The sequence below is a fragment of the Eptesicus fuscus genome, chromosome 3 (assembly GCF_027574615.1).
Source record: "Eptesicus fuscus isolate TK198812 chromosome 3, DD_ASM_mEF_20220401, whole genome shotgun sequence".
Taxonomy (NCBI): domain Eukaryota; kingdom Metazoa; phylum Chordata; class Mammalia; order Chiroptera; family Vespertilionidae; genus Eptesicus; species Eptesicus fuscus.
The window spans coordinates 109,047,140-109,069,611 of NC_072475.1; the positions used below are offsets into that span (position 1 = coordinate 109,047,140).

General features: G+C 42.5%; 1 pseudogene; it reads left to right on the top strand.

Moving 5' to 3' along the window:
- The first annotated feature begins 9,640 nt into the window (after positions 1-9,640).
- Positions 9,641-13,040, top strand: LOC103303296 (N-acetylgalactosamine kinase-like; annotated as a pseudogene).
- The last annotated feature ends 9,432 nt before the right edge of the window (positions 13,041-22,472 follow it).

A 22,472-nucleotide genomic window follows, 5' to 3' on the forward strand; every position in this document is an offset into this window, starting at 1 on the left:
CTAGGAGAAGCGGAGGACCAAATTAGTAAATTAGAAGACAGGGAAGCAAAACGCACACAAACTGAACTGCAATTGGAGGAAAAAAAAAAAAAGACAGGAGGACAGCCTAAGGGAGCAATGAGACAACATGAAACAAAGCAACATATGAATAATAGGGGTTCAGAATGACAGGATGAGGAGCAAGGGTTAGGAAAACTATTTGAAGAAATAATGTCAGAAAACTTCCCTGATGTGGGGAAGAAAAGTCACACAAGCACAGAGCATCTCAAACAAGATGAACCCGAAAAGACCCACACCGAGAAACTTCAAAATTAAGATGGCAAATGTTCAAGACAAAGAGAGAATCTTAAAGGCTGCAAGATAGAGACAGAAAGTTATATAAAAGGGATCCCCCATTAGATTATCAAATAATTTCTCAACAGAAACACATCAGGTCATAAAAAATTAGAAGGAAGTTTACAAAGGGATGCAAAGCAAGGGACTGAATCCAAGAATAATCTATCCAGCAAGGCTATCATTCAAAATTGAAGGGGAAGTAAGGAGCTTCACAGACAAATAAAGTCTAAGGGAGTTTATCACTACCAAGCCAGCAATGCAAGAAATGCTAAAAAGAATGCTGTAAAAAGAAGAAATAAAAAGGTAAGAAGGAACATAGGAACAAAAAATAAAAATGGCTACGAACAAGTACCTATCAATAATAACTTTAAACTTAAATGGACTAAATGCTTCAATCAAAAGACATCAAGTTGCTGAATGGATTAAAAAAACATGACCCATATATATGCTGTCTACAAGAGTCTACCTCAGAACAAGGGACTCACTGACTGAAAGTGAAGGGATGGAAAAATATCTTCAAGGCAAATTGAAAAAAAAAAAAAAAAAAGCTGGGGTAGCAATACTTATATCTGACAAAACAGACCTCAAAGTGAAGGTCATAACAAGAGATAAGGAAGGCCACTTCATAATACTAAAGGGATCAATAGAACAAGATGATATAACCCTGATAAACATATATGCACCCAATGCAAGAGCATCCTAATACATAAAAAAACTCCTGGAAGAAATCAAGGGAGAGATTGACAATACAATCATAGTAGGGGACTTTAATACACCACTAACATCACTGGATAAATCCTCTAGACAAAAAATCAGCAAAGAAACAGCAATCCTAAATGACTCACTAGAGCTGATGGACTTAATTGACATCTTCAGAACATTTCACCCCAAAGCCACCGAATATACGTTCTTCTCAAGTGCACATGGAACATTTTCAAAAATAGACCACATATTGGGTCACAGGCAAAGTCTCCCAAATTCAAGAAGACTGAAATCATATGAAGCATCTTTTCAGACAACAATGGCATAATATTAGAAATAAATTAAATAAAAACAATCCAAAAAATTCAAACACTTGGAAGCTGAATAGCATGCTATTAAACAATGTTTGGGTTACCAAAGAAGATCAAAGAAGAAATTAAACAAATCCTGGAAACTAATGACAATAAAAACACAACAATACAAAACCTATGGGACACAATGAAAGCAGTCCTGAGAGAGAAGTTTATATTATAGCTCTACAGACCTACCTAAAAAAACAATAAAACATGGTAGTAAATCATCTAACTCTACAACTTAATAGAAAGAGAGCAAGAAAAGCCCAGAGTGAGCAGAAGGAAGGCGATAATAAAGATCAGAGCAGAAATAAATGACATAGAGACCAAAACAACAATATAAAAGATCAATAATATCAAGAGAGGGTTCTTTGAAAGGATAAACAAGAATGATGAACCTCTAGCAAGGCTCATGAAGAAGTGAAGAGAGAGGATCCAATACACAAAATCAGAAATGAAAGAGGCAAAATAACAACAGACCCACATAAATAAAAAGGATTGTTAAAAAATACAATGAACAACTCTATTCTAACAAACTAGACAACCTAGAGAAAATGGACATATTCCTAGAAAAATACAACCTTCCAAAACTCAATCAGGAAGAATCTAAATATCTCAAAAGACCAATAATTACGTACGAAATTGAAGCAATCATCAAAAAGATCCCAGCAAACAAAAGCCCAGGGCCAGATAACTTCACAGGGGAGTTTTACAAAACATTCAAGGAAGAACAAAAACCTATCCTCCTCAGACTATTCCAAAAAAATTCAAGAGGAAGGAACACTTCCAAGCTCCTTCTATGAAGCCAGCATCACCCTTATACCAAAACCAGATAAAGACAACACAATGAAAGAGAATTATAGGTCAATATCCCTCATGAACATAGATGTCAAAATCCTCAACAAAATTCTAGCAAATTGGATCCAGCAATACATCAGAAAGACCATACACCACGACCAAGTAGGATTTATCCCTGGGATGCAAGGATGGTACAATATCTGCAAATCAATAAATGTGATACATCACATAAAAAAAATTGAGAGATAAAAATCACATAGTCACATCAATTGATGCAGAAAAAGCATTTGACAAAATCCAACACCCTTTCTTGATAAAAACTCTCAGCAAGGTGGGAATAGAAGGATCATACCTCAACATAATAAAAGCCATATATGAAATACGCACAGCCAACATCATACTCAATGGACAAAAACTAAAACCATTTCCCCTAAGAACAGGAACAAGACAGGGATGCCCACTCTCACCACTCCTGTTCAACATAGTACTGGAAGTACTAGCCATTGCGATTAGACAAGAAGAAGAAATAAAAGGCATCCAAATTGGAAAAGAAGTAAAACTGTTCTTATCTGCAGATGACATGATACTGTACATAGAAAACCTTAAAGACTCCATCAAGAGAGAACCAAGATGGCGGCAAAGTTAAACAAATGAACTGCGCCACTCACAGGAATTTCAAAAATACAACTAGAGGACAGAGTGTCTGCCACCCAGAACCACAGGAGAGCTGGCTGAATGGTGGATTTACAACTAAGAGGGAAGAGGAAAGAGCAAACGTGGAGGGGCTGAGGTGCGGAGGCGCGTGGGTCGGGCTGGTGGCGGGGGAAGGGACGCGCGGCTTTTTTTCCAACCCTAAGGGAGATAAGCTCCCCATCACTCTGAAATCCAGTTTCTGGGGACGTGCGGGAGACCCAGACACCTATGGGGAGAAGCTGGACTCTCGGCCATTGTGTCGGAAAGTGAGAGTGACTTTCTTGCAGAGGTGCGCCCAGCAATCAGTGTCACTGCGCTGGAGCAAGGGACGTGAGGACTTGGAAACGCGGAAAGGCAGAAAAGGCAGACTTGCAGCCATTGCTGTTTGCCACGCCCTAGCCTAGTGACGCCCTGAGACCCCGCCCTGCACAGAGACCCGCCCCGCCCTGAGACTCGCCCTGCACATTCTACAAACCCGCCCAGGCTCCAAACAGCAGCTTTTGCATATAAATGGCCTGCCCTGTGGCAGCTTAACCAAATAAACTGCAGTTCCAGTCAGACTGCTCCAAAACCACTCAAGCAGGAGGAGAAAACTGCAGTTTTTGCTGTAACTCCTGCTGAGTTGCCTCAGACAGTAGCTGACCTGCACCCCATTGGAGACTCAGAAACGAGGGCATCTAGTGTTCGGTGTGAGATGACACCAGATTTCAACCACTAGCATAAGGGACACATTCAAGAGGCAGACTCAGTGAGTGCCAAAGCCCTACTGGAACAAGTCCCGGCCCATAAATGTGTCTCCTGCACAGCAACTCTTCCTTTATAGATACAGAGGGTCCTCACAGCCAATTGGCCTGGAGGAAAATTCCTCCCAGTGACACCAACAACAATCAAGACTTAACTACACAGCCAAAACCGGTTTGGCTCAGTGGATAAAGCGTCGGCCTGTGGACTGAAAGGTCCCAGGTTCGATTCCGGTCAAGGGCATGTACCTTGGTTGCGGGCACATCCCCAGTAGGGGGTGTGCAGGAGGCAGCTGATCGATGTTTCTCTCTCATCGATGTTTCTAACTCTCTATCCCTCTCCCTTCCTCTCTGTAAAAAATCAATAAAAAAAATATATATATATAAAAAAAGACTTAACTACACAAAGGAGGACCAAGATGGAGGCATAGGGCAGACGCCTGATTGTTGCCTACCACAACAATTTTGAAACTACAACGGGAAAACAGAGCAGACACCACCCAGAACCACCAGAGGGCTGGCTGAGCAGATGCTCTACAACTAGAATAAAAGAGAGGGGTACGCGGGATGATGCTGATGCCAAAGATCACACTTTAAGAACTACGACTCTTGCTACACAATGGCAGCCTGGAATGTGCTAGGCGCAGTTCCCCCAGCGGTCTCCGGCTGAGGGGACGGCTCCACTCGCTGCCGAGCACGAACAGACGAGTCCCTGGGAGACATGGGGTGGGAGACCCCATGCTTGCTGACCGCCGAGTCCTTCGAGAATCTCAGCGCCCCGGAAGCGGCCAGGTGCACATGCCCGGCGACCAGCCACCGCTGCAGACCCGAGCGCCGACGCAGCGACCCTGGACCAGCCCGCCACCGCGCATCGGGCGCACCAGAGCTTCGCCAAGCCCGCCACCCAGCGAGTTCCGCGGCAGCTGCCCTGGAGCTTTGAGAAAATGGCCGGAGGAATTGCTGAGAAGGAATTGACCGATGAGAGTTGGGATCGGGAAGACGAAGCCCCGCTGGGTCCCGGGTCCGGGTAAGGCCGTGTGCCCCTGGGTCCGGGCGAGGCTGGGACCCAGGTCAGGGTGAGGCTGAGCCCTGGGTCTGGGTGAAGCTGCGCATCCCTGGGTCCGGGCAAGGCCACATGCCCCTGGATCTGGGTGAGGACGCACGCCCCTGGGTCCGAGTGAGGCCACATGTCCCTGGGTCTGGGTGAGACCTCACGCCCTTGGGTCTGGGTAAGGCTGGGTCCCGGGTCTGGGTAAGGCCACGCCCCTGGGTCCGGGTGAGGCTGGGTCCCGGGTCCGGGTGAGGCCACGCCCCTGGGTCTGGGAGAGGCCATGCGCCCCTGGGTCCGGGTGAGGCCACGCGCCCCTGGGTCCGGGTGTAGCTGTATCCCAGGTCCGGGTGAGGCCGTGCGCCCCTGGAACCGGGTGAGGCTGGGTCCCGGGTCCGGGTGAGGCCACGCGCCCCTGGGTCCAGGTGAAACCATTCCCCTGGGACTGGGTGAGACCAAACCAGAGGGAGTCAGACCTGCATTACCACCATTTGTTCACCATCCAGAGCTGAAAAGTCAGTGCCGACAGGTACACATAAGGAACTGGTGGACATTGAAATTGGGTCTCAAAAGAACTGTTGGTCCAGAAAGAAACTCACTACAGACTGATTCATTTGCCTGTCAGCATAACTATTATTGCTCGTCTCACATTCGGTTCTTATAATTATATTTCTAGTAACACATGATCTCACTCATCTAGGGGAAATGATGAACAACATAGACTGATGAACAAGAACAGACCCAGAAACAAGGAGGCATCGATCGGACTGTCGGGCCTCAGAGGGAAGGTAAGGGAGGGTGGGGGTAGAGGGGAGAGATCAACCAAAGGACTTGTGTGCATGCATACGAGCCTAACCAAGGGTTAAGGACAACAGGGGGGTGGGGGCATCCGTGGGAGGGGTGTGGGATGGGAATGGGGGGATGAGGACAAATATGTGACACCTTAATCAATAAAGAAATTTAAAATATATATATATATAATAAAAAATAATAAATAAATAAATACTCCATCAAAAATTATTAGACTTAATGAATGAATTTGGCAATGTAGCAGGATACAAATTAATGCCAAGAAATCTATGGAATTTCTATACACCAATAGTGAACTAATAGAAAGAGAGACTAAAAAAGCAATCCCATTTACCATCACACCAAAAAAATTAAGAGACCTAGGATTAAACTTCACTAATGAGGTAAAAAACCTATATGTGAAAAACTACAGGACAATGAAAAAAGAGATAGAGGAAGTCATAAAGAGATGGAAGAACATACCGTGTTCATGGATTGGTAAAATCAACCTACCCAAAGCAATCTATAGATTCTTTGCACTCCCCATTAAAATACCAATGGCATATTTCATAGACCTACAACGAACTTTCCAAAAATTCATCTGGAATAAAAAAAGATTCCAAATAGCTACAGCAATCTGAGAAAGAATAACAAAGTATGTGGGTTCTCAATACCAGATATCAAGCTGTATTACAAAGCCACTGTTCTTAAAACAGCCTGGTACTGGCAGAAGAACAGACATATAAACCAATGGAATAGAATAGAGAACCCAGATATAGACCCAAATCACTATGCTCAATTAATATTTGACAAAAGAGGCATGAACATACTGTGGAGTCAAGACAGTTTCTTCAATAAGTAGTGTTGGGAAAATTGGACAGATACATTTATAAAAATGAAACTAGACCACCAACTTACACCATGCACAGAAATAACCTTAAAATGGATAAAGTACTTAAACATAAGACGGGAAATCATAAAGATATTAGAAGAATCCACAGGCAGCAAATTCTCAGACATATGCCAAAGCAATTTCTTCACCAATACCACTCCTAGGACAATGGCAACTAAAGAGAAAAATAAACAAATGGGACTACATTAAAATAAAAAGCTTTTGCACAGCAAAAGAAACCATCAACAAAAGAACAAGAAAGCCCACTGCATGGGAGAACATATTTTCCAGTGTTATCACCAACAAGTGTTTAATCTCCAACATTTACAGGGAACTCATACAACTTAACAAAAGGAAGATAAACAACCCAATCAAAAAATGGGCAAAGGACCTAAATAGATACTTTTCTAAAGAAGACAGAAGGAAGGCCAAGAGACAAATGGAAACCTGCTCAAAGTCACTAATTATCTGAGAGATGCAAATCAAAATGACAATGTGGTATACCATCTCACACCTGTCAGAATGGCTATCATCAACAAATCAACAAACGACAAATGTTGGTGAGGATGCGGAGAAAAAGGAACCCTTGTGCATTGCTGGTGGGGATGCATACTGGTACAGCCACTGTGGAGAACAGTATGGAGTTTCCTAAAAAAACTAAAAATGGAACTGCCATTTGACCCAGTGATCCCACTTCTAGGAATATATCCCAAGAAACTAGAAACACCAATGAGAAAGGATTTATGCACCCCTATGTTCCTAGCAGCACAATTTACAATAGCTAAGATCTGGAAATGGCTTAAATTGCCCATTAGCAGATAAGTGGATTAAAAAAACTGTGGTACATCTACACAATGGAATACTATGCTGTGGTAAAGAAGAAGGAATTCTTCCCATTTGTAACAGAATGGATGGAACCAGAGAGCATTATGCTAAGTGAAATAATCCAGTCAGAGAAAGATAAATATCACATGACCTCATTCATTTATGGAATATAATTAACAACATAAACTGATGAACAAAAACAGATCCAGAGACAGAGGAGCATCGGTCAGACCATCAAACCTCAGAGGGAAGGTATGGGAGGGTGAGGGGCAATGGGGGGATAAGGTCAGATATGTAATACCTTAATCAATGAAGAAATTAAAAAAATAAATAAATTCTGTTTTCTATGTTTACTTGTGCCCCTCAAAAAATAATTCCAAAGCAGTTTTGTTCTGCCCAATTTTGTGTTTCCATCATGAAAACACATCTGTAAGATTGAGAATCACTCCTATTGAAATTTACAAAGTCATGTCCCATGTTATCATTAAGTTTATATATCCAGTACAGTTATTTGGAAAGGTTTCCAAAAATCTGAAAGAATCCAAGAGAAAACACCTCTCCATTCTCAAACTTTGATTGTTTAAAGTGACTCCAACTGGATCCAGGCAGTCTATTTTTATCACTATCCACTTCTCATGTTCATAGCCAGGAAGTCTTCAGGTCCAGGCAGTGCATGCCTACAGTGATATTTTATTACCTCACTAGCCTGTTCCCTATAGCTGAATCCATTGCTCCCCCACCTGTTACCTGATAACACCTCACATACCCCATCACAACACCTACCAGACTAGAGGCCCAGGGCACAAAATTCGTGCACTGGGGGGAGGGGTGTCCCTCAGCCTGGCCTGCAACCTCTCCAATCTGGGACATCCCTCTCACAATCCGGGACTGCTGGCTCCTATCCGCTCGCCTGCCTGCCTGCCTGCCTGATTGCCCCTAACCACTTCTGCCTGCCAGCCTGATCACCCCCTAACCACTCCTCTGCCGGCCTGATTAACACCTAACTGTTCCCCTGCTGGCCCAATTGCCCTCCCTGGCTGGCCTGATCTCACCCCTAACTGCCCTCCCCTGCGGGCCTGGTCGCCCCAACTGCCCTCCTCTGCCAGCCAAATTGGTTCTGATTGTTCAGTTTCTATGCCAATCATCGTCAAAAGCTCCACCTCCTAGGTAGCCATTGGCTCCTCACAGTTCACCCAGATTTGGTTCTGATTGGTCAATTTCTACGCCAGGCAGCATCAAAAACTCCGCCTCCTAGGCAACCATTGGCTCCTCACACTTCACCCAGATTTGGTTCTGCTTGGTCGTTTTCTCGGCTAGTCAATGTCTGTGGGCCTATCAACAGGACCTGATCAGAAAGGTGAGGCTAATCAGCAGCCCCAGTGGAGGCCTGGAAAGAAATGGAGGTATGGCTGCTGGCCAGTCCCAGAGACAAAGAGAGAGGCAAGTGCTGATCATCAGCGGCCACAGAGGATACGGATCAGACCCTCCTTCTCTCTTTAGGCCTCTCTCTGGGCCTGATTCACAGCCCCCTCAGCAATCAGTGCTGGGTCACCGCACCTGCAGCCTTAGCAGTCATTTCTGTGTTGCCACGGCAACCCAGTGCTGACTGTAGGGTTGACTTCTGGTTGGTCGAGCCTCTGTTCGTTGTGGATGTGACAGACCCAGGGTTTTTATATATTAGGATTACATTTTCTGTGTACGTTTCCTCCAAGAGCATGGGGTTTTTGAGAGTGGGGCCATATTTCTCATCTTTTATTCCAAACACCTAGCATGGTGCCTGGTACATAGCCCGTAGGTGATATCAGTAAACATTCATTAAACAAATGCATCTCAGCCCAAATCTGCTCTCTTAGTATCTCAGTGAAAAACTATCATTGTCTAAAAATGTATGGTCTTGAACAATTGCATATTTTCAAAATGTGCTTTCCAAATGAAGAAACTAAAAAATGCTTATGTTTATATCACAATTTTTGAAAATTATAATTTGTGCAGAACCTCTAAAGTTTGTAATAAATACATTTAGGATGAAATTCAATAATGATATACTGCTATGCACACTTTAGCAGTAATAAATAACTCTGACAATACCTACTGGGACTCCCAAATATCACTGATGTGAATTCAAAATTGTGCAGCCACTTTAGAAAACGGTATGTCAGTTTCTTACATATTTTAACATATATTTATCATGTGACACATAAATTCCACTCATAGCTACACAAAACAAATGAAAATTTATTTTCACACAAATATTGTATACTAATGATTAGAGCAGCCTCTTCTATCTCCAAGAACTAGAACAACCCAAATGACCTTCAAATGGTAAATACATAAGCAAACCATGGCCCATTCTTTAAATGGAATGCTGCTCAGTGATCCACATAACAGTATGAATGAGTCTCAGTGCATTATATTGAACAAAAAAGCCTGCCACTAAAGCCACATACTCTATGATTTCATATGTATGACTATTAGTTTTCTATTGTTACCTAACATTACCACAAAATCAGCAACTTATACTTATCTATATGTCAGAAGTCCAGGGCAGGTTCAGTTGAGCTCTAGTTAGGATCTCACAGGATAAAACAAGACGACATCTGGACTGGGCTCTAATGGACGTTCTGGAGGAGATCAACTTCCAAAATTATTCAGGTTGTTGGCAGATTTTAGTTCCTTGTGATTGTGTTCAGGTCTTCGGCTCCCTGCTGCCTGTCAGTGAGGGATTGCCCTCTGCTCCTAGAGGCTTCTTTCCGGTGACCCTCCTTCAACAGCAAGCAGCAGAGGTACTTGAATCAACTTCCTTCCTGCTTCATATCTCTGATTTCCTTTTCTGTTATCAGCTGGCAGAAATTCTCTGCTTTCAAAGGGCTTATATGATTAGGTCCACCCATATAATGTAGCATAATAAGGAGTTTTATGACCAGTGGAGATGCCATCTTAAAATTGTGCCTCACACAACTTTCTGAAAAAAGGCAAAACTATAGGGAAATAAAGCAGATGTATGGTTGCCAATGGTTAGATGCAGGGGCAGGGCTGACTAATAAGGGACAAAGGGGACAGTGAGAGAAAATTTGGGAGGATGGAAGGAAATGTTCCATATGTTGGCTTTTGTGGTAGCCATATGACTTTCTGAAGTTCTCAATACTCTTACAATTGTATACCAACAATAGTGAATTCTACTGTTCCTTCATTAAAATAAGTTGAAAAAGAAAAACATAGACCAAATGTTAACACATCTCTTCCTTCTAAGACTGAGCCACCTTAATTATCATTCTAAGTGAATTTGAACCTTAGTTCTTTCTATTCTTGATCATCTTGGTACAGTCTAAAGGACAAACTAATTTGTAACAATATATTTTCATTAGAAAAGCTACATGCAAATAGCAGAGTCCTTCAATAATACATTTCCATTCTAGCTCACATTTTTACTAGAAATTCTTATTCAACTTTCAAAGCTTTCAAATAAGCCTTTCCCTCTACTCCAATTCCTGATTTCTCCTGTGAACATCAAAAACAACACTTGATTTTATGTCATCTGTTATTTCTTGTATTGGAACTTCATCATCTTCCCTATTTTGGATAATTACACCTTCAGAGTATAAAACCTGAAGTCATACTAACTATTCTCCCTTTCTAATCTCCATGTCAAATCACTGTTCAGGTCTTATCCACTCTCACACAGAAATGCCTTCCATGTTCATTGCACTCTCAGCTCTTCCCACCATACTCATTCATTCAGGAATTCATTGCTTCTTGATTAAATAACACTTTAAAAATCCCTTTTTACTTTATATTTTCCATTTTCAAGCATTTTATTTTTTCTGTTACTTATTTAAGCATTCTAAAAATCCAATTATTTAATTTTCTTCCTCAGAAATTCCAATACCATCCCTCACACACTTTCCCAATTGAATAAAGTTTAAGTTTTCTAATTCTGACATTTATGACTCTCCCAAGTCTGGCTGAAGCCTTCCTTTTTAGTTTTTTTGGTTTTTTTGCATATATTATACAAAAGATTTTACTAAAACCATGCCTCCAATATTTTCACTATATCCATGCTGATTCCTCAATCTGGCATAACATGTCTCTTATTGTAATCTCCTACCATATTTTCAAGGTTGAGATGAAAAATAATTCCTTCTAAGTCCTTAGTGCCTCAGCTTTCTCAACCAAAAGTGAATCTCTTTTTCTCTCAATATTCACAGACTATGTATTGTAGGTAGGTAGGTAGGTAGATGATAGCTAGTTAGCTAGATATATAGATAGATAAGAGATAGATGAGAGAGAGAGAGAGAGAGAGAGAGAGAAGTGAGCCTTAGAAGAAATGAGCTCAGGGAATCAGTTACAGAGGAAAAAGAAGGACCCTTAAGAAGGGGCACGGGCTGCTCCATAGGGAGAGCCTCACATAATTTTTTCTTTAGTATCTTAATCACACTCCACATTCCAATTTTAATATGATACATAATGAGATTATATATTACATTAAAATTTTGTGCTTGTCTTATTTCTCCTTATTCATCTTGAAGTTCCCAACATTCTTTGGAAATAAAATTACGGTAGGTAAGGAAATTGAACCTGCTGCCTTACCCACAGCCTAAGGCCCGACACTGAGCGCAGTTGACTGTCACAGCATTGCTATGTGGTTCCTTTGCTTTTGGTGTCCCTGAGATAGAATCTTGGGGGGTCATGGCGGGGGTCAGTGCCACCCCAGAGACAACCACCCTCTCCCCAGCAAGTGGTCCCTGCCTGCAGAAGAAGGGAGCCTGCTGCTCAGTTGGCCTGGCTCGGAAGCCAGCGTCCTGACCATGAGGTCTGCCGGGCTGTGAACTGGATGCTACCTATGATTACACAGCACCACCTGTGGAGAAAACCCTGGAGAAGCCACCATTCAGACAGCTCTTCCTTCTGGTGCCGTGGAAGAGTAGCCCCACGGTCCCACTTGGCTGCCAAACACCTCCAAAATGCAGGCGCTGGTGTCCTAGGTGAGGATTATAGAAGAGATATTGGTGTTCTGTTTAATTTTTGCAAAGGCAGGTTTGAAGAACATATGAATTACGGTGGATATTCTGTGCTTCCTCTGGCTATAAAACAAGATTGTTAATATCTGTGAAAATACTCTGTCCAACTGGTCATACCAAATCCTTGCACCTGGACTTCAGAACTCATGCTAATAACATTCAGATTGACAAAACCAGGCATCTGTGGCACAACTATTTCCTGTGTGAATTTAAAGGAATTCAGCAACACTTTGGTCTTAACCAAAACTGGAATGAATTGCTTGGCGGACAGAACCTACCCACCCAGTCCTAGTCTCTCCTGCTGCAGTGCTTTGGTCTGTTGTGCTGACTTAGGGACACTCACAGTTTGGGAATGAACCTATCCAAGGTGGAACTTGCAGAAACCTGCACCAAGAGTGAGTGTTATACTGGCACTGAAGGAGGAGGGATGGACCAGTCTGTATAATTTTTTGCAGAAGAAGGAACTGCCAAATTGATAGAGTTTAGTCCTTGGAGGGAAACTAATATGAAACTTCCAAGTGGAGCAGTGTTTGTGATTGCTATCAGTTGTGTGGAAATGAATAAGGCAGCAACTTCCCATTTTAACATCAGAGAGGGTGTCTGCTGGCCTCAAAGCTTCTGGCTAAGTACAAAAGTTTGCAGTGGGATAAAGTATGGCAGCTAGAGGAGGTACAGGCCAACCTAGGGTTCAGTCTGGAAGAAATGCTGTTGATCACAGATGATGCTCTTCACCCTGAACCTGATAGCCCTGAGGAGGTCTACAGGTGTCTGGGAATCAGCATCCTCAAGCTGCCCAGTTTTTTAGCAAATGGGCATGAAGCTCATTACCAGAGGAGCGAAGCCTAGGGTCTGAGAAACAGTTTGTTTGCTACTAAATCTGGATGTGGGACTGTATTCTCCTCTGAGGCCTTAATAATGTAGGAAACTCTCAGAGAAACTATTTAGGGCATTTAGGAACTTGCAGGACTGCTTATGCCAAAATAAAGTAACCCTTTCTGTTTTGTAATATAATGAACTGTTACTGTTATTAATATGTGGTTCTAAAGAAATGGTTGAAAGCTCTCTATGCTTCATAATAATTATTTTCCATCTTAAATTATGTTTTCTATCAATAAGAGCCAAAATTATGGTTGGACAGGTACCTTAAGAATTATTTAGTGGATTTACTGATTTCAAGATTTTAAAAGATGAATTGTAAAATTAACTCAATACTGACCTCATAGGTTGGACTTGAATTAAACACACTGCTACATTTAAATTGAAAAATATGAAGAATTATTGAATGGATTAAAGTATTAACTTATAGGTAATGACTTATTTTACAACTACTATTCCCTGGTATAAGCAGAAAGGATAACTTCCAAAGTGGACTAAATTTTTAAGGCCTGACTGAAAGGAAAGGAGAGATATCTCTCTGTTTCACAGTGAATGGCTTCATCAGAGATTAAGAATATACAGTATATCCACATAGAGGGACTTGGAGAGCACCACGAACACAGGCAGTGGGCTGATGAGGGCCTGGGGCGGGGGGTTAAGAGGGGCTGGAGGAAGTCAATAGGGAAAAGAAGGAGACATGTAATATTTTCAACAATAAAGATTTTAAAAAGAAAATTTTATTTAAAACAAAAGCATATATATCACAGATGTCATTGAATATTGCAAACCTATATCTAGGCAAGTCCTGTTCTTGGCGGAGAACAGATGCAAAAACCCAGGTCTGGAGAATAGCATGGTCTTTGTCTATACACTTATGTGAAATTAGCTAGAGAACTAATAATGGGGTTTAAAATTGTCTTAATTGAGTTGAGTATTCACCTGAAATATGAATAAATAGAGATGCAGTAATAAATTGAGATGCAGTACATTTGGTAATATATCCTTACCTAATAGGCCTCATTCTTTTCCCTAAAATATCAACTTTGAAGAGGCAAAAGCCTCACTTTTATGATAGATTTCTCCAAAAAGAAAAACAGGGTAGGAGCATGGAACAGACGAATCTCAGAGGGAAGCAGTGGGGGGGGGGGGGAGGGGGAGGGGGAGAGGGGTCTTAGGAAGAGATTAACTTAAGAACTTGTGAGAGAAACCAAGATGGCGGCATAGGTAAACACCTGAAATTGCTGCCTTGCACAACCACTTCAAAACTACAACTAAAAGACAAAACGGACATCATCCAGAACTACAGGAAGGCTGACTGAGTGGAAATTCTACAACTAGAAGGAAAGAGAAAAGCACACTGATACTCAGAGGAGGTGTGGAAGTAAAGTGCAGAGGTACGGAGGTGCGTGCATGAAAGGGCTGGCAACTGAGGACATGGTTGTCTTTTTCAATCTGGAGGGAGACACAAGCTCCTTACTGCCCTGAACTCCAGTTCCAGGTGACACTCTGGGGACCCAGACTCATACTGGGAGAAACTGGACTGTCTGGCTTCAGGCGGAACTCAAGGGCGGCTTTCTCTCAGAGGTACTTGCAACGATTACCAAGGAACCCTAAGACCCAGGGGGCTCTTAGGGAAGGACTGAGGATCAGCCATAGCTGTTTGCTCCACCCTGTTGATTCCCTGAGACCCCGCCCTACCCAAGCTGTGCACAGAGGCTTTTGCATATGAATGGCTTGGCCCTCTGCAATCTAAAATTACCTAACTAACTGCAGCTGGGTCAGAGAGCGCAAGAACTTCCAAAAGAAGGCCCAAGGCCCCATAGCAGCTTGTATTGCTTCACAGCTGGGCCTCATCTAGGCACCTCCAACCCCAAACAAAAAAGAGGAATCTGAAGATCTCTTTGTAGCTCCTGCTAGGTGGCCTCAGGCAGAGGCTAAATTTGCACCTCCTTGGAGATCCAAGAACCAGTGTACCCAGTGGTCAGAGAAGGACCATCCAGATTACAACTCCTCAGATCCATAGGGACACACTCAAGGGGCAGATGCAGTGAGCACCAAAGCCCCACTGAAGCAAGCCTCACATAGGGGTGTCTCCAGCACAGTTCTCCCATCGTAGACACAGCTGATTCTCATAGCCAATTGGCCTGGAGGTCAATTCCTCACAGTAATACCAACAACAATCAAGGCTTAACTACAACAAGGCTGTGCACACAGCCCACAAAGTGGTGCAACAAGAGTGTCCACCTCAGTTAATTAGGGAGGCTGAGCCACTGGGCCCTATAGGACACCTCGCACACAAAGCCACTCTATCAACACAGGGAACCAGCCAAAATGCAGAGACAAAGAAACAGGTCACAAATGAAAGAAATAGAGGAAAGCAAACTACTGGATATAGAGTTTAAAACCATGGTTATAAGGTTTTTCAAGAATCTTCTAGAAACCACCGATAAATTTAGTGAGACCCTCAAAGATATTAAAAAGGACCAAATAGAAATCAAGCATACACTGACTGAAATAAAGAATAATATACAGAGATCCAACAGCAGACTAGAGGATCCTAAGAATCAAGTCAAAGATTTGAAATACGAAGAAGCAAAAAACACCCAACCTGAAAAGCAAAAAGAATCCAAAACTATGAAGATAGTGTAAGGAGACTTTGGGACAACTTCAAGCGTACCAACATCTGAATTATGGGGGTGCCAGAAGAAGAGAGAGAGCAAGATACTGAAAACCTATTTGAAGAAATAATGACAGAAAACTTCCCCCACCTGGTGAAAGAAATATACTTACAAGTCCAGGAAGCACAGAGAACCCCGAACAAAAGGAATCCAAAGAGGACCACACCAAGACACATCATAATTAAAATGCCAAGAGCAAAAGGCAAAGAGAGAATATTAAAAGCAGCAAGAGAAAAACAGGTAATTACCTACAAGGGAGCACCCATATGATTGTCAGCTGATTTCTCAACAGAAACTATGCAGGCCAGAAGTAGGTGGCAAGAAATATTCAAAGTGATGAATAACAAGAACCTACAACCAAGATTACTGTACCCAGCAAAGCTATCATTCCGAATTGAAGGTCAGATAAAGAGCTTCACAGATAAGAAAAAGCTAAAGGAGTTTATCACCACCAAACCAGTATTATATGAAATGCTGTAGGGTATTCTTTAAGAAGAGGAAGAAGAAGAAAAAGGTAAAGATAAAAACTATGAACAACAAATACATATCTATCAACAAGTGAATCTAAAAATCAAGTGAATAAAAAATGTGATGGACAGAATACACTGGTGAATATAATAGAATTAGGGACATAGGGAGTGGACTGACAATTCTCGGGGGGAAAGGGGTGTGGGGGTGCGGGTAGAGACTGGACAAAAATCGTACACCTATGGATGAGGACAGTGGGGGGAGGGGTAAGGGCAGAGGGTGGGGTGGGAACCGGGTGGAGGGGAGCTATGGGGGGAAAAAAGAGGAACAACTGTAATAATATGAACAATAAAGATTTATTTTTTTAAAAAGAACTTGTATGCTTATATGCATGACCCATGGACACAGGCAATAGTGCAGTGAAGGCCTGGAGGAGGGGGGAAGGGATTGGGAGGTGAGGTGGGCATAAATGGGAAAAGAAGGGACATCTGTAATACTTTCAACAATAAAAATAAATTTTAAAAAAGAGAAAGAAAAAATAAGGGTACATTAATACCAACCATCATAACAGGATGTTAAAATAAAGTCTTTCTTAGTTTTAACCAAGACCCCAAACTTAGGGAACAAATGTTATAAGTGCTGAAGTACCCTAAAATGTGGGGCTAGGTCACTTATGCAAGACTTGTAAAAGAAGGTAGTTAAAAAACAGTTTTATAATTCTTACCTTAAAAATTTTTGAGAATATTTAAAGGTTGCAAGAACCAAGAAAAACAACTGTTTCTGAAGAAAGAATTTCTTTAGAGAAGAATGTTGAATTTTCCCTTACCATGAGGAATGGGTGGGGATAGCAAAAATGTGAAGGGACCACTCGCAGGGAACTTAACATGTGTCTTCTAGAATCAGGTGGCTTTTGACCTGCACATGAAAAATTAAAAGGCTAATGGCTATGGCTAGAAGGCTCTGTGTAGCAGGAAAGCAGGGACAAGAGGGCTGTGAGAAAGCTTCATATGCAGAAGCAAAGACATGAATTTCTCATAGGCCAAATGTAGAACATGTGAGAGGAAGCCAGCTTGGAAAGGACTTTGTTGTTATTAATCATTACCTGAGAATATTTTTCCATTTATTTATATAGAGTGGAATGGGGGGGGGGGGGAAAGAAAAAGAGAAAGAGAAAGAGAGAAAGAGAAATTGATGTGAGAGACACATCAATTGGTTGCCTCCCCCATGTGCCCTAACCAGGGGCCAGGGATCAAACCTGCAATCCAGGGACCTATCCTTGACTGGGAATTGAACCCTGGACCTTTTGGTGCATTGCCTGATGCTCTTAACCACTGAGCAACACAGGCCAGGTCTGAAAAGGACTTTTCTAAGAGAGAAAGAGAGATTCCTAGAGTGATAGTGGAGCCTCTTCAGTGAGCATCTTTGTGAAGTGGACCTTCCACATCCTGAAAATTGAGCTTGTAAGCAGTTACCAAATAGAAACCTCATCACGTTAGGTAATTGCAATTGGAAGATCTCAGCAGGGTATTCTCCAACTAATTCATATAATCATCCTCTGGGATTATCAGAATTAGAAATCTGGGATGTCCTTTCTAAGAACAGCGTCATTGGATTAAATTAATATCATCAAATAAAATCTTTACTGATTCTAATTTCTTTTCCTTTTTCTCACTTCATCTGTGTAAAAATTAGAGACCTCAACTAGCAAAGGAAGTAGATACAGGATGGAAAGGTTAAAGATAAGGAATAAAGATAAAGCTAATCATGCCCTTCCTCTTTTTTGCCTTATGTCTAAAGCAGTACCAACATTTAAATGGGGAGAAGCTTTGATTGCATGTTAAATTCAGGTTATTTTTTAATATTCCCCTACTGTGGACATTTTCTTAATACCTATGAGAAATTGTTTTACCAAAATTGTTTATAGGACTTATTCCAAGAATGCCAGAAAAAGTTATAATATTTACTTGAGATATTATCTATGAAGTAGAGAAGAGTCTGGAGAAGTTTGAATGATTAAGGTGAGGATAGTGGAGAGGGGAGGCAGCAGAAAGAGGGGATGGAGAGTTATTTTCTGGTGGCATCCATAGGTTCTCCCTCCTTTAGTGTGCTGGGTATACTCCAGGAGATGCCAGTGCAATGAACTAATGGAAGATACAGTGTGTGGATGAAAGGAGCCACATGCTAACCTGCAAGCTCAGGGAAGGACTGCATGGCAGTCTTATAAACTCAAAGACCTAAAGTAACCACAAAGGATGGTCTGAAATTGAACTTTAACTAAAAGCAGTTATGGTGGGCATCTTAGGCCAGTATCTTCTCTGGCAAGGTCAATCTTCACCTTAACAGAGCTTATTGTCTTTTTGCATCTGCAATAACATATCATTGAAATGTCAGAGTAACTTGTAACTTCCTTTTTTTTCCCATAGAAACTACAAATTTCTTCATTGTTAATGTTATCATGTTAATTGTTGACTCTTAAATATCCTGTATTCACCTAAGTAAAATAAGTATGTGTCTATCATTTTACTCTTTATCCAATTCCAGAGGTTTCTCCACTTTGCTTTATCCCACTTCTCTAATCTACCACCAATGGATTTCATGCAACCCACCTATGTCCTCTCCTTTGATTGCAATGTATAAAAATAGATGAAAAACTGCCATTCTCTGGAGCATTAGACCAATCCGTTGAGATTCTGCTTCCCTGCAGTTTTTGAAAGTTTGGCTCAAATAAACTCACAAAAATTCTTTACAGGTTTGAATGTTTTTACATTAACAAATGGAAGGCAATCATTTATAGAATTTAAATTTAAATTTTATCTTTCCTCTACTTTCTGTAGAACATGTTTGCTGATAATTATGCTTCTTTAATAAAGAATTTAAGGTGGAGAGAAAAGGTGTTGTAGGCAGTGGGAAAGGCACCAAGTGTTAGACCAGTGGGGTCAGATGGGACCTAGGTTCTGTAAACTTGGTACTTGAGTTCTGGGTAGGAAATAATTCAGAGTCAAGACTCATCTATAAGAGAAAAATTACTTGGAAAATCACAGAGGTAGAAGTAATTCCTAGAAGAAATGGGCTTAAGAAACAAGTTATAGAGGTAAAGGAAGGGCCCTTGGAGCATGGGAGAAAAGAAGCTAATGGTAAAGCCCTAGTGGGAGGGAGGAGGGTCAAGGAAAGGGAAAGGTGCAGGAGGGAGAGCACTCTGGGTCCTTGTCTTAAGGGTTCTAGGCTGGAGATTTTAGGAGAGGTCCCAGGGGAAGAACTTAATAGAATATTCAGCAGCTTTCTAGGTGTGTCCTTTCAGCATCTAGGTATCCACTGATTGATTGTTCCACACCAGGGCAGAGCTTCATTATTCAATGCAGGTGGTCCTGAGGGCAACCATGGGGTGGCTGTTCTGGTTTTGCTGCTTTTCTGGACCTGGAGCTGAAATAAAACTGTGTCCTAAATGTAATCTCTAGGGAGAAAAGATCAGGGGTCCAAACTGCATGACCAGTGAAATGCTAAGGGAGGAAATGTCACCCTGGGGATGAAGTCCCACCCTACAATTATCCTTTGCTAGACATCCGGGGCTTTCTGCCCTGATGACATTCTGTTCTTTCTTCCCTGGTGACCTTCTGTCCCTGGCCCATGGTCCTTGTTCTCTTCCTGTCTGTCTAACTGCCTACCACAAAGATACTGCCTACAGTAAATCATATTTGAGAAGTCAACCTGGAGAGAATTGTAATCCTGATGTCTATGCTACCTACATGAAAACAAAATCATATAAAAAACAACCTAACAAATATGGTGGGGAGGAAGATGGCAATCGGCAGGAAGGTAGGGAGGAAGAGAGTGTGAGAGAGTGAGGGAGTGATAGAGGAGTGTGTGGACGTGTGGTGTGTGTGTGTATGAGCTAGGGACAGTTAGATTCTGCAGGTCTTCCAAGGGGCTGCCAAACCGGGCAGCCTTAGACGGCAGAGCCCCGCTCTCAACGCGGACACTGTGGGACAGCCAGCATCGGTACAGAGACCATGCCATCTTGAGAAACAGAGCTGCTTGAGACTAGGACCCTGGCCTCAGCATCACCCAGTCTGGTCTCAGATGCAAACTAGGACCCTGCAGCCACTGGAAGAAGAGACCTGAGACCACAGCTGCAGACCTACAGACACCAAGAATCCAGACATCCTGGTGGCAGAATTCTGTGAGTCACAGCACCTATCCTCCTCCCTGAAGGCTCATGGGCAGTGCCATAGTAACTGATAGACCCGCCCCTTGCACGGGCAGCAGCACCATTACAGAAATTTGAGCCTGGGAGCATATGGACACTGGGAATCTGTTCCCCGCAGCTCCATTACAGGAATTTGAGCCTGGGAGCGCTTGGACACTGGGAATCTGTTTCCTGCAGCGTTGCTACAGGAATTGGAGCCTGGGAGCGTGCAGACACTGGGATTCTGTTCCCCGCAGTGCCACTACAGGAATTTGAGCCTGGGAGTGTGGGGACACTGGGAATCTGTTCCCTGCAGCACCACTACAGGAATTTGAACCTCGGAGCGTGCTGACACTGGGAATCTGTTCCCTGCAATGCAATTGAGCAACCAAACCCGAAGCCCACACAGGGCGACAGTGCCACCTGACTTCAATTCTGGGCTAGCACACACGGAAGTCTGTTTTCTGCAGCGCAGGAGTGGACCTCCTGCCAACACAGTGCTATTGTGCAACCCAGTCCCCCAAGCTGACCAGGACCCCGATTCTCTGGGCAGGAGGCAGCACTAAGCACCAGTGACTTGACTCTGTTTCTTATTGCGTGCACCTGGGATCGCTGACTCCCGGTGCATTCACACTAAGAGCCAATGACTAAAATTCTTGGTGCATGCACACACAGGGACCCTGATTCTTAGCGCGAGACTGCACGAAGCAACAGAGACTCTGATAATCGATTCTTGGTGCAGGCACAGGGGAACTCTGACTCCTGGCACGCTCTAGTGGGCTCTAATTGTCAGCACACACCAGTGGAGTCTCTGTTTCAGCACGGTGCAGGTGGGATCCCTGATTCTAGGTGCGCACACGAGGCCACACTGAGCACTGGTAATGCTGACTCTGGCAATACTGATTCCCACCAACCCATGCAGCCACACATCTGAGTGTTGGAGCTCTTCAGTGACACTTGGGTGGTGCGATGCTCCCACTGCACATGGCCCAGGCCCACGCAACTCGATGTTTGAACCTTCTGGTGATAGTCAGAATGGGGAGATGACACAATCCCTAGAGGAAAGAAAATGAGGAGTCACCAAGGAAGGAAATTAGTGAAATTGAAGCATGCAACATGACAGAAAAAGAATTCAGAGTAATGGTTGTACAATTCATTCACCAGATGGATGAGAAAATCAACAACCTATGCAAGAATCAGGAAGAAATGAAAAGTGATATAGCTACAATCAAAAACACCATGGAAGATTTCAACAGTAGACTAGAAGAAGCAGAGGACCGAATTAGTGAGTTAGAAGATAAGGTGGAGAAACAAGCTCAATCTGAACAGCAACAGGAGAAAAACATTAAAAAGCAGGAGGAGAGCCAAAGGGAGCTTTGGGACAACACAAAACGAAGTAACATACATATAATAGGGCTGCCAGAAGGACAAGAATAGCAGCAAGGATTAGAAAATCTATTTGAAGAAATAATGACAGAAAACTTCCCAGATATGGGGAAGAAAAAAGTTACACAAGTAAGAGAGTCCCAAGCAAGATGAATCCCAAAAGACGCACACCAAGACACTTCATAATTAAAATGGCAAATGTTCACGACAAAGAGAGAATCTTAAAGGCTGCAAGAGAGGACAGAGAGTTACCTACAAAGGATCCCCCATCATATTATCAAATGATTTCTCAACAGAAACACATCAAGCTAGAAGGGAATGGAATGAGGTATACAAAGTGTTGCAAAGCAAAGGACTGAATCCAAGAATACTCTATCCAGCAAGACAAAGCAAAGGACTGAATCCAAGAATACTCTATCCAGCAAGACTATCAATCAAAATTGAAGGGGAAATTAGGAGCTTTGCAGACAAAAAAGAACGCTAAGGAAGTTTATCACTACCAAGCCAGCAATGCAAGAAATGCTAAAGGGAATGCTGTAAAAAGAAGAAATAAAAAGGTAATAAAGAACACAGGCACAAAAGTAGAAATGACTACAAAAAAAGTACCTTTGAAGAATAACTTAAAATGTAAACGGACTAAAGTTTCCAATAAAAAAACATCGAGTGGCTGAATGGATATAAAAACAT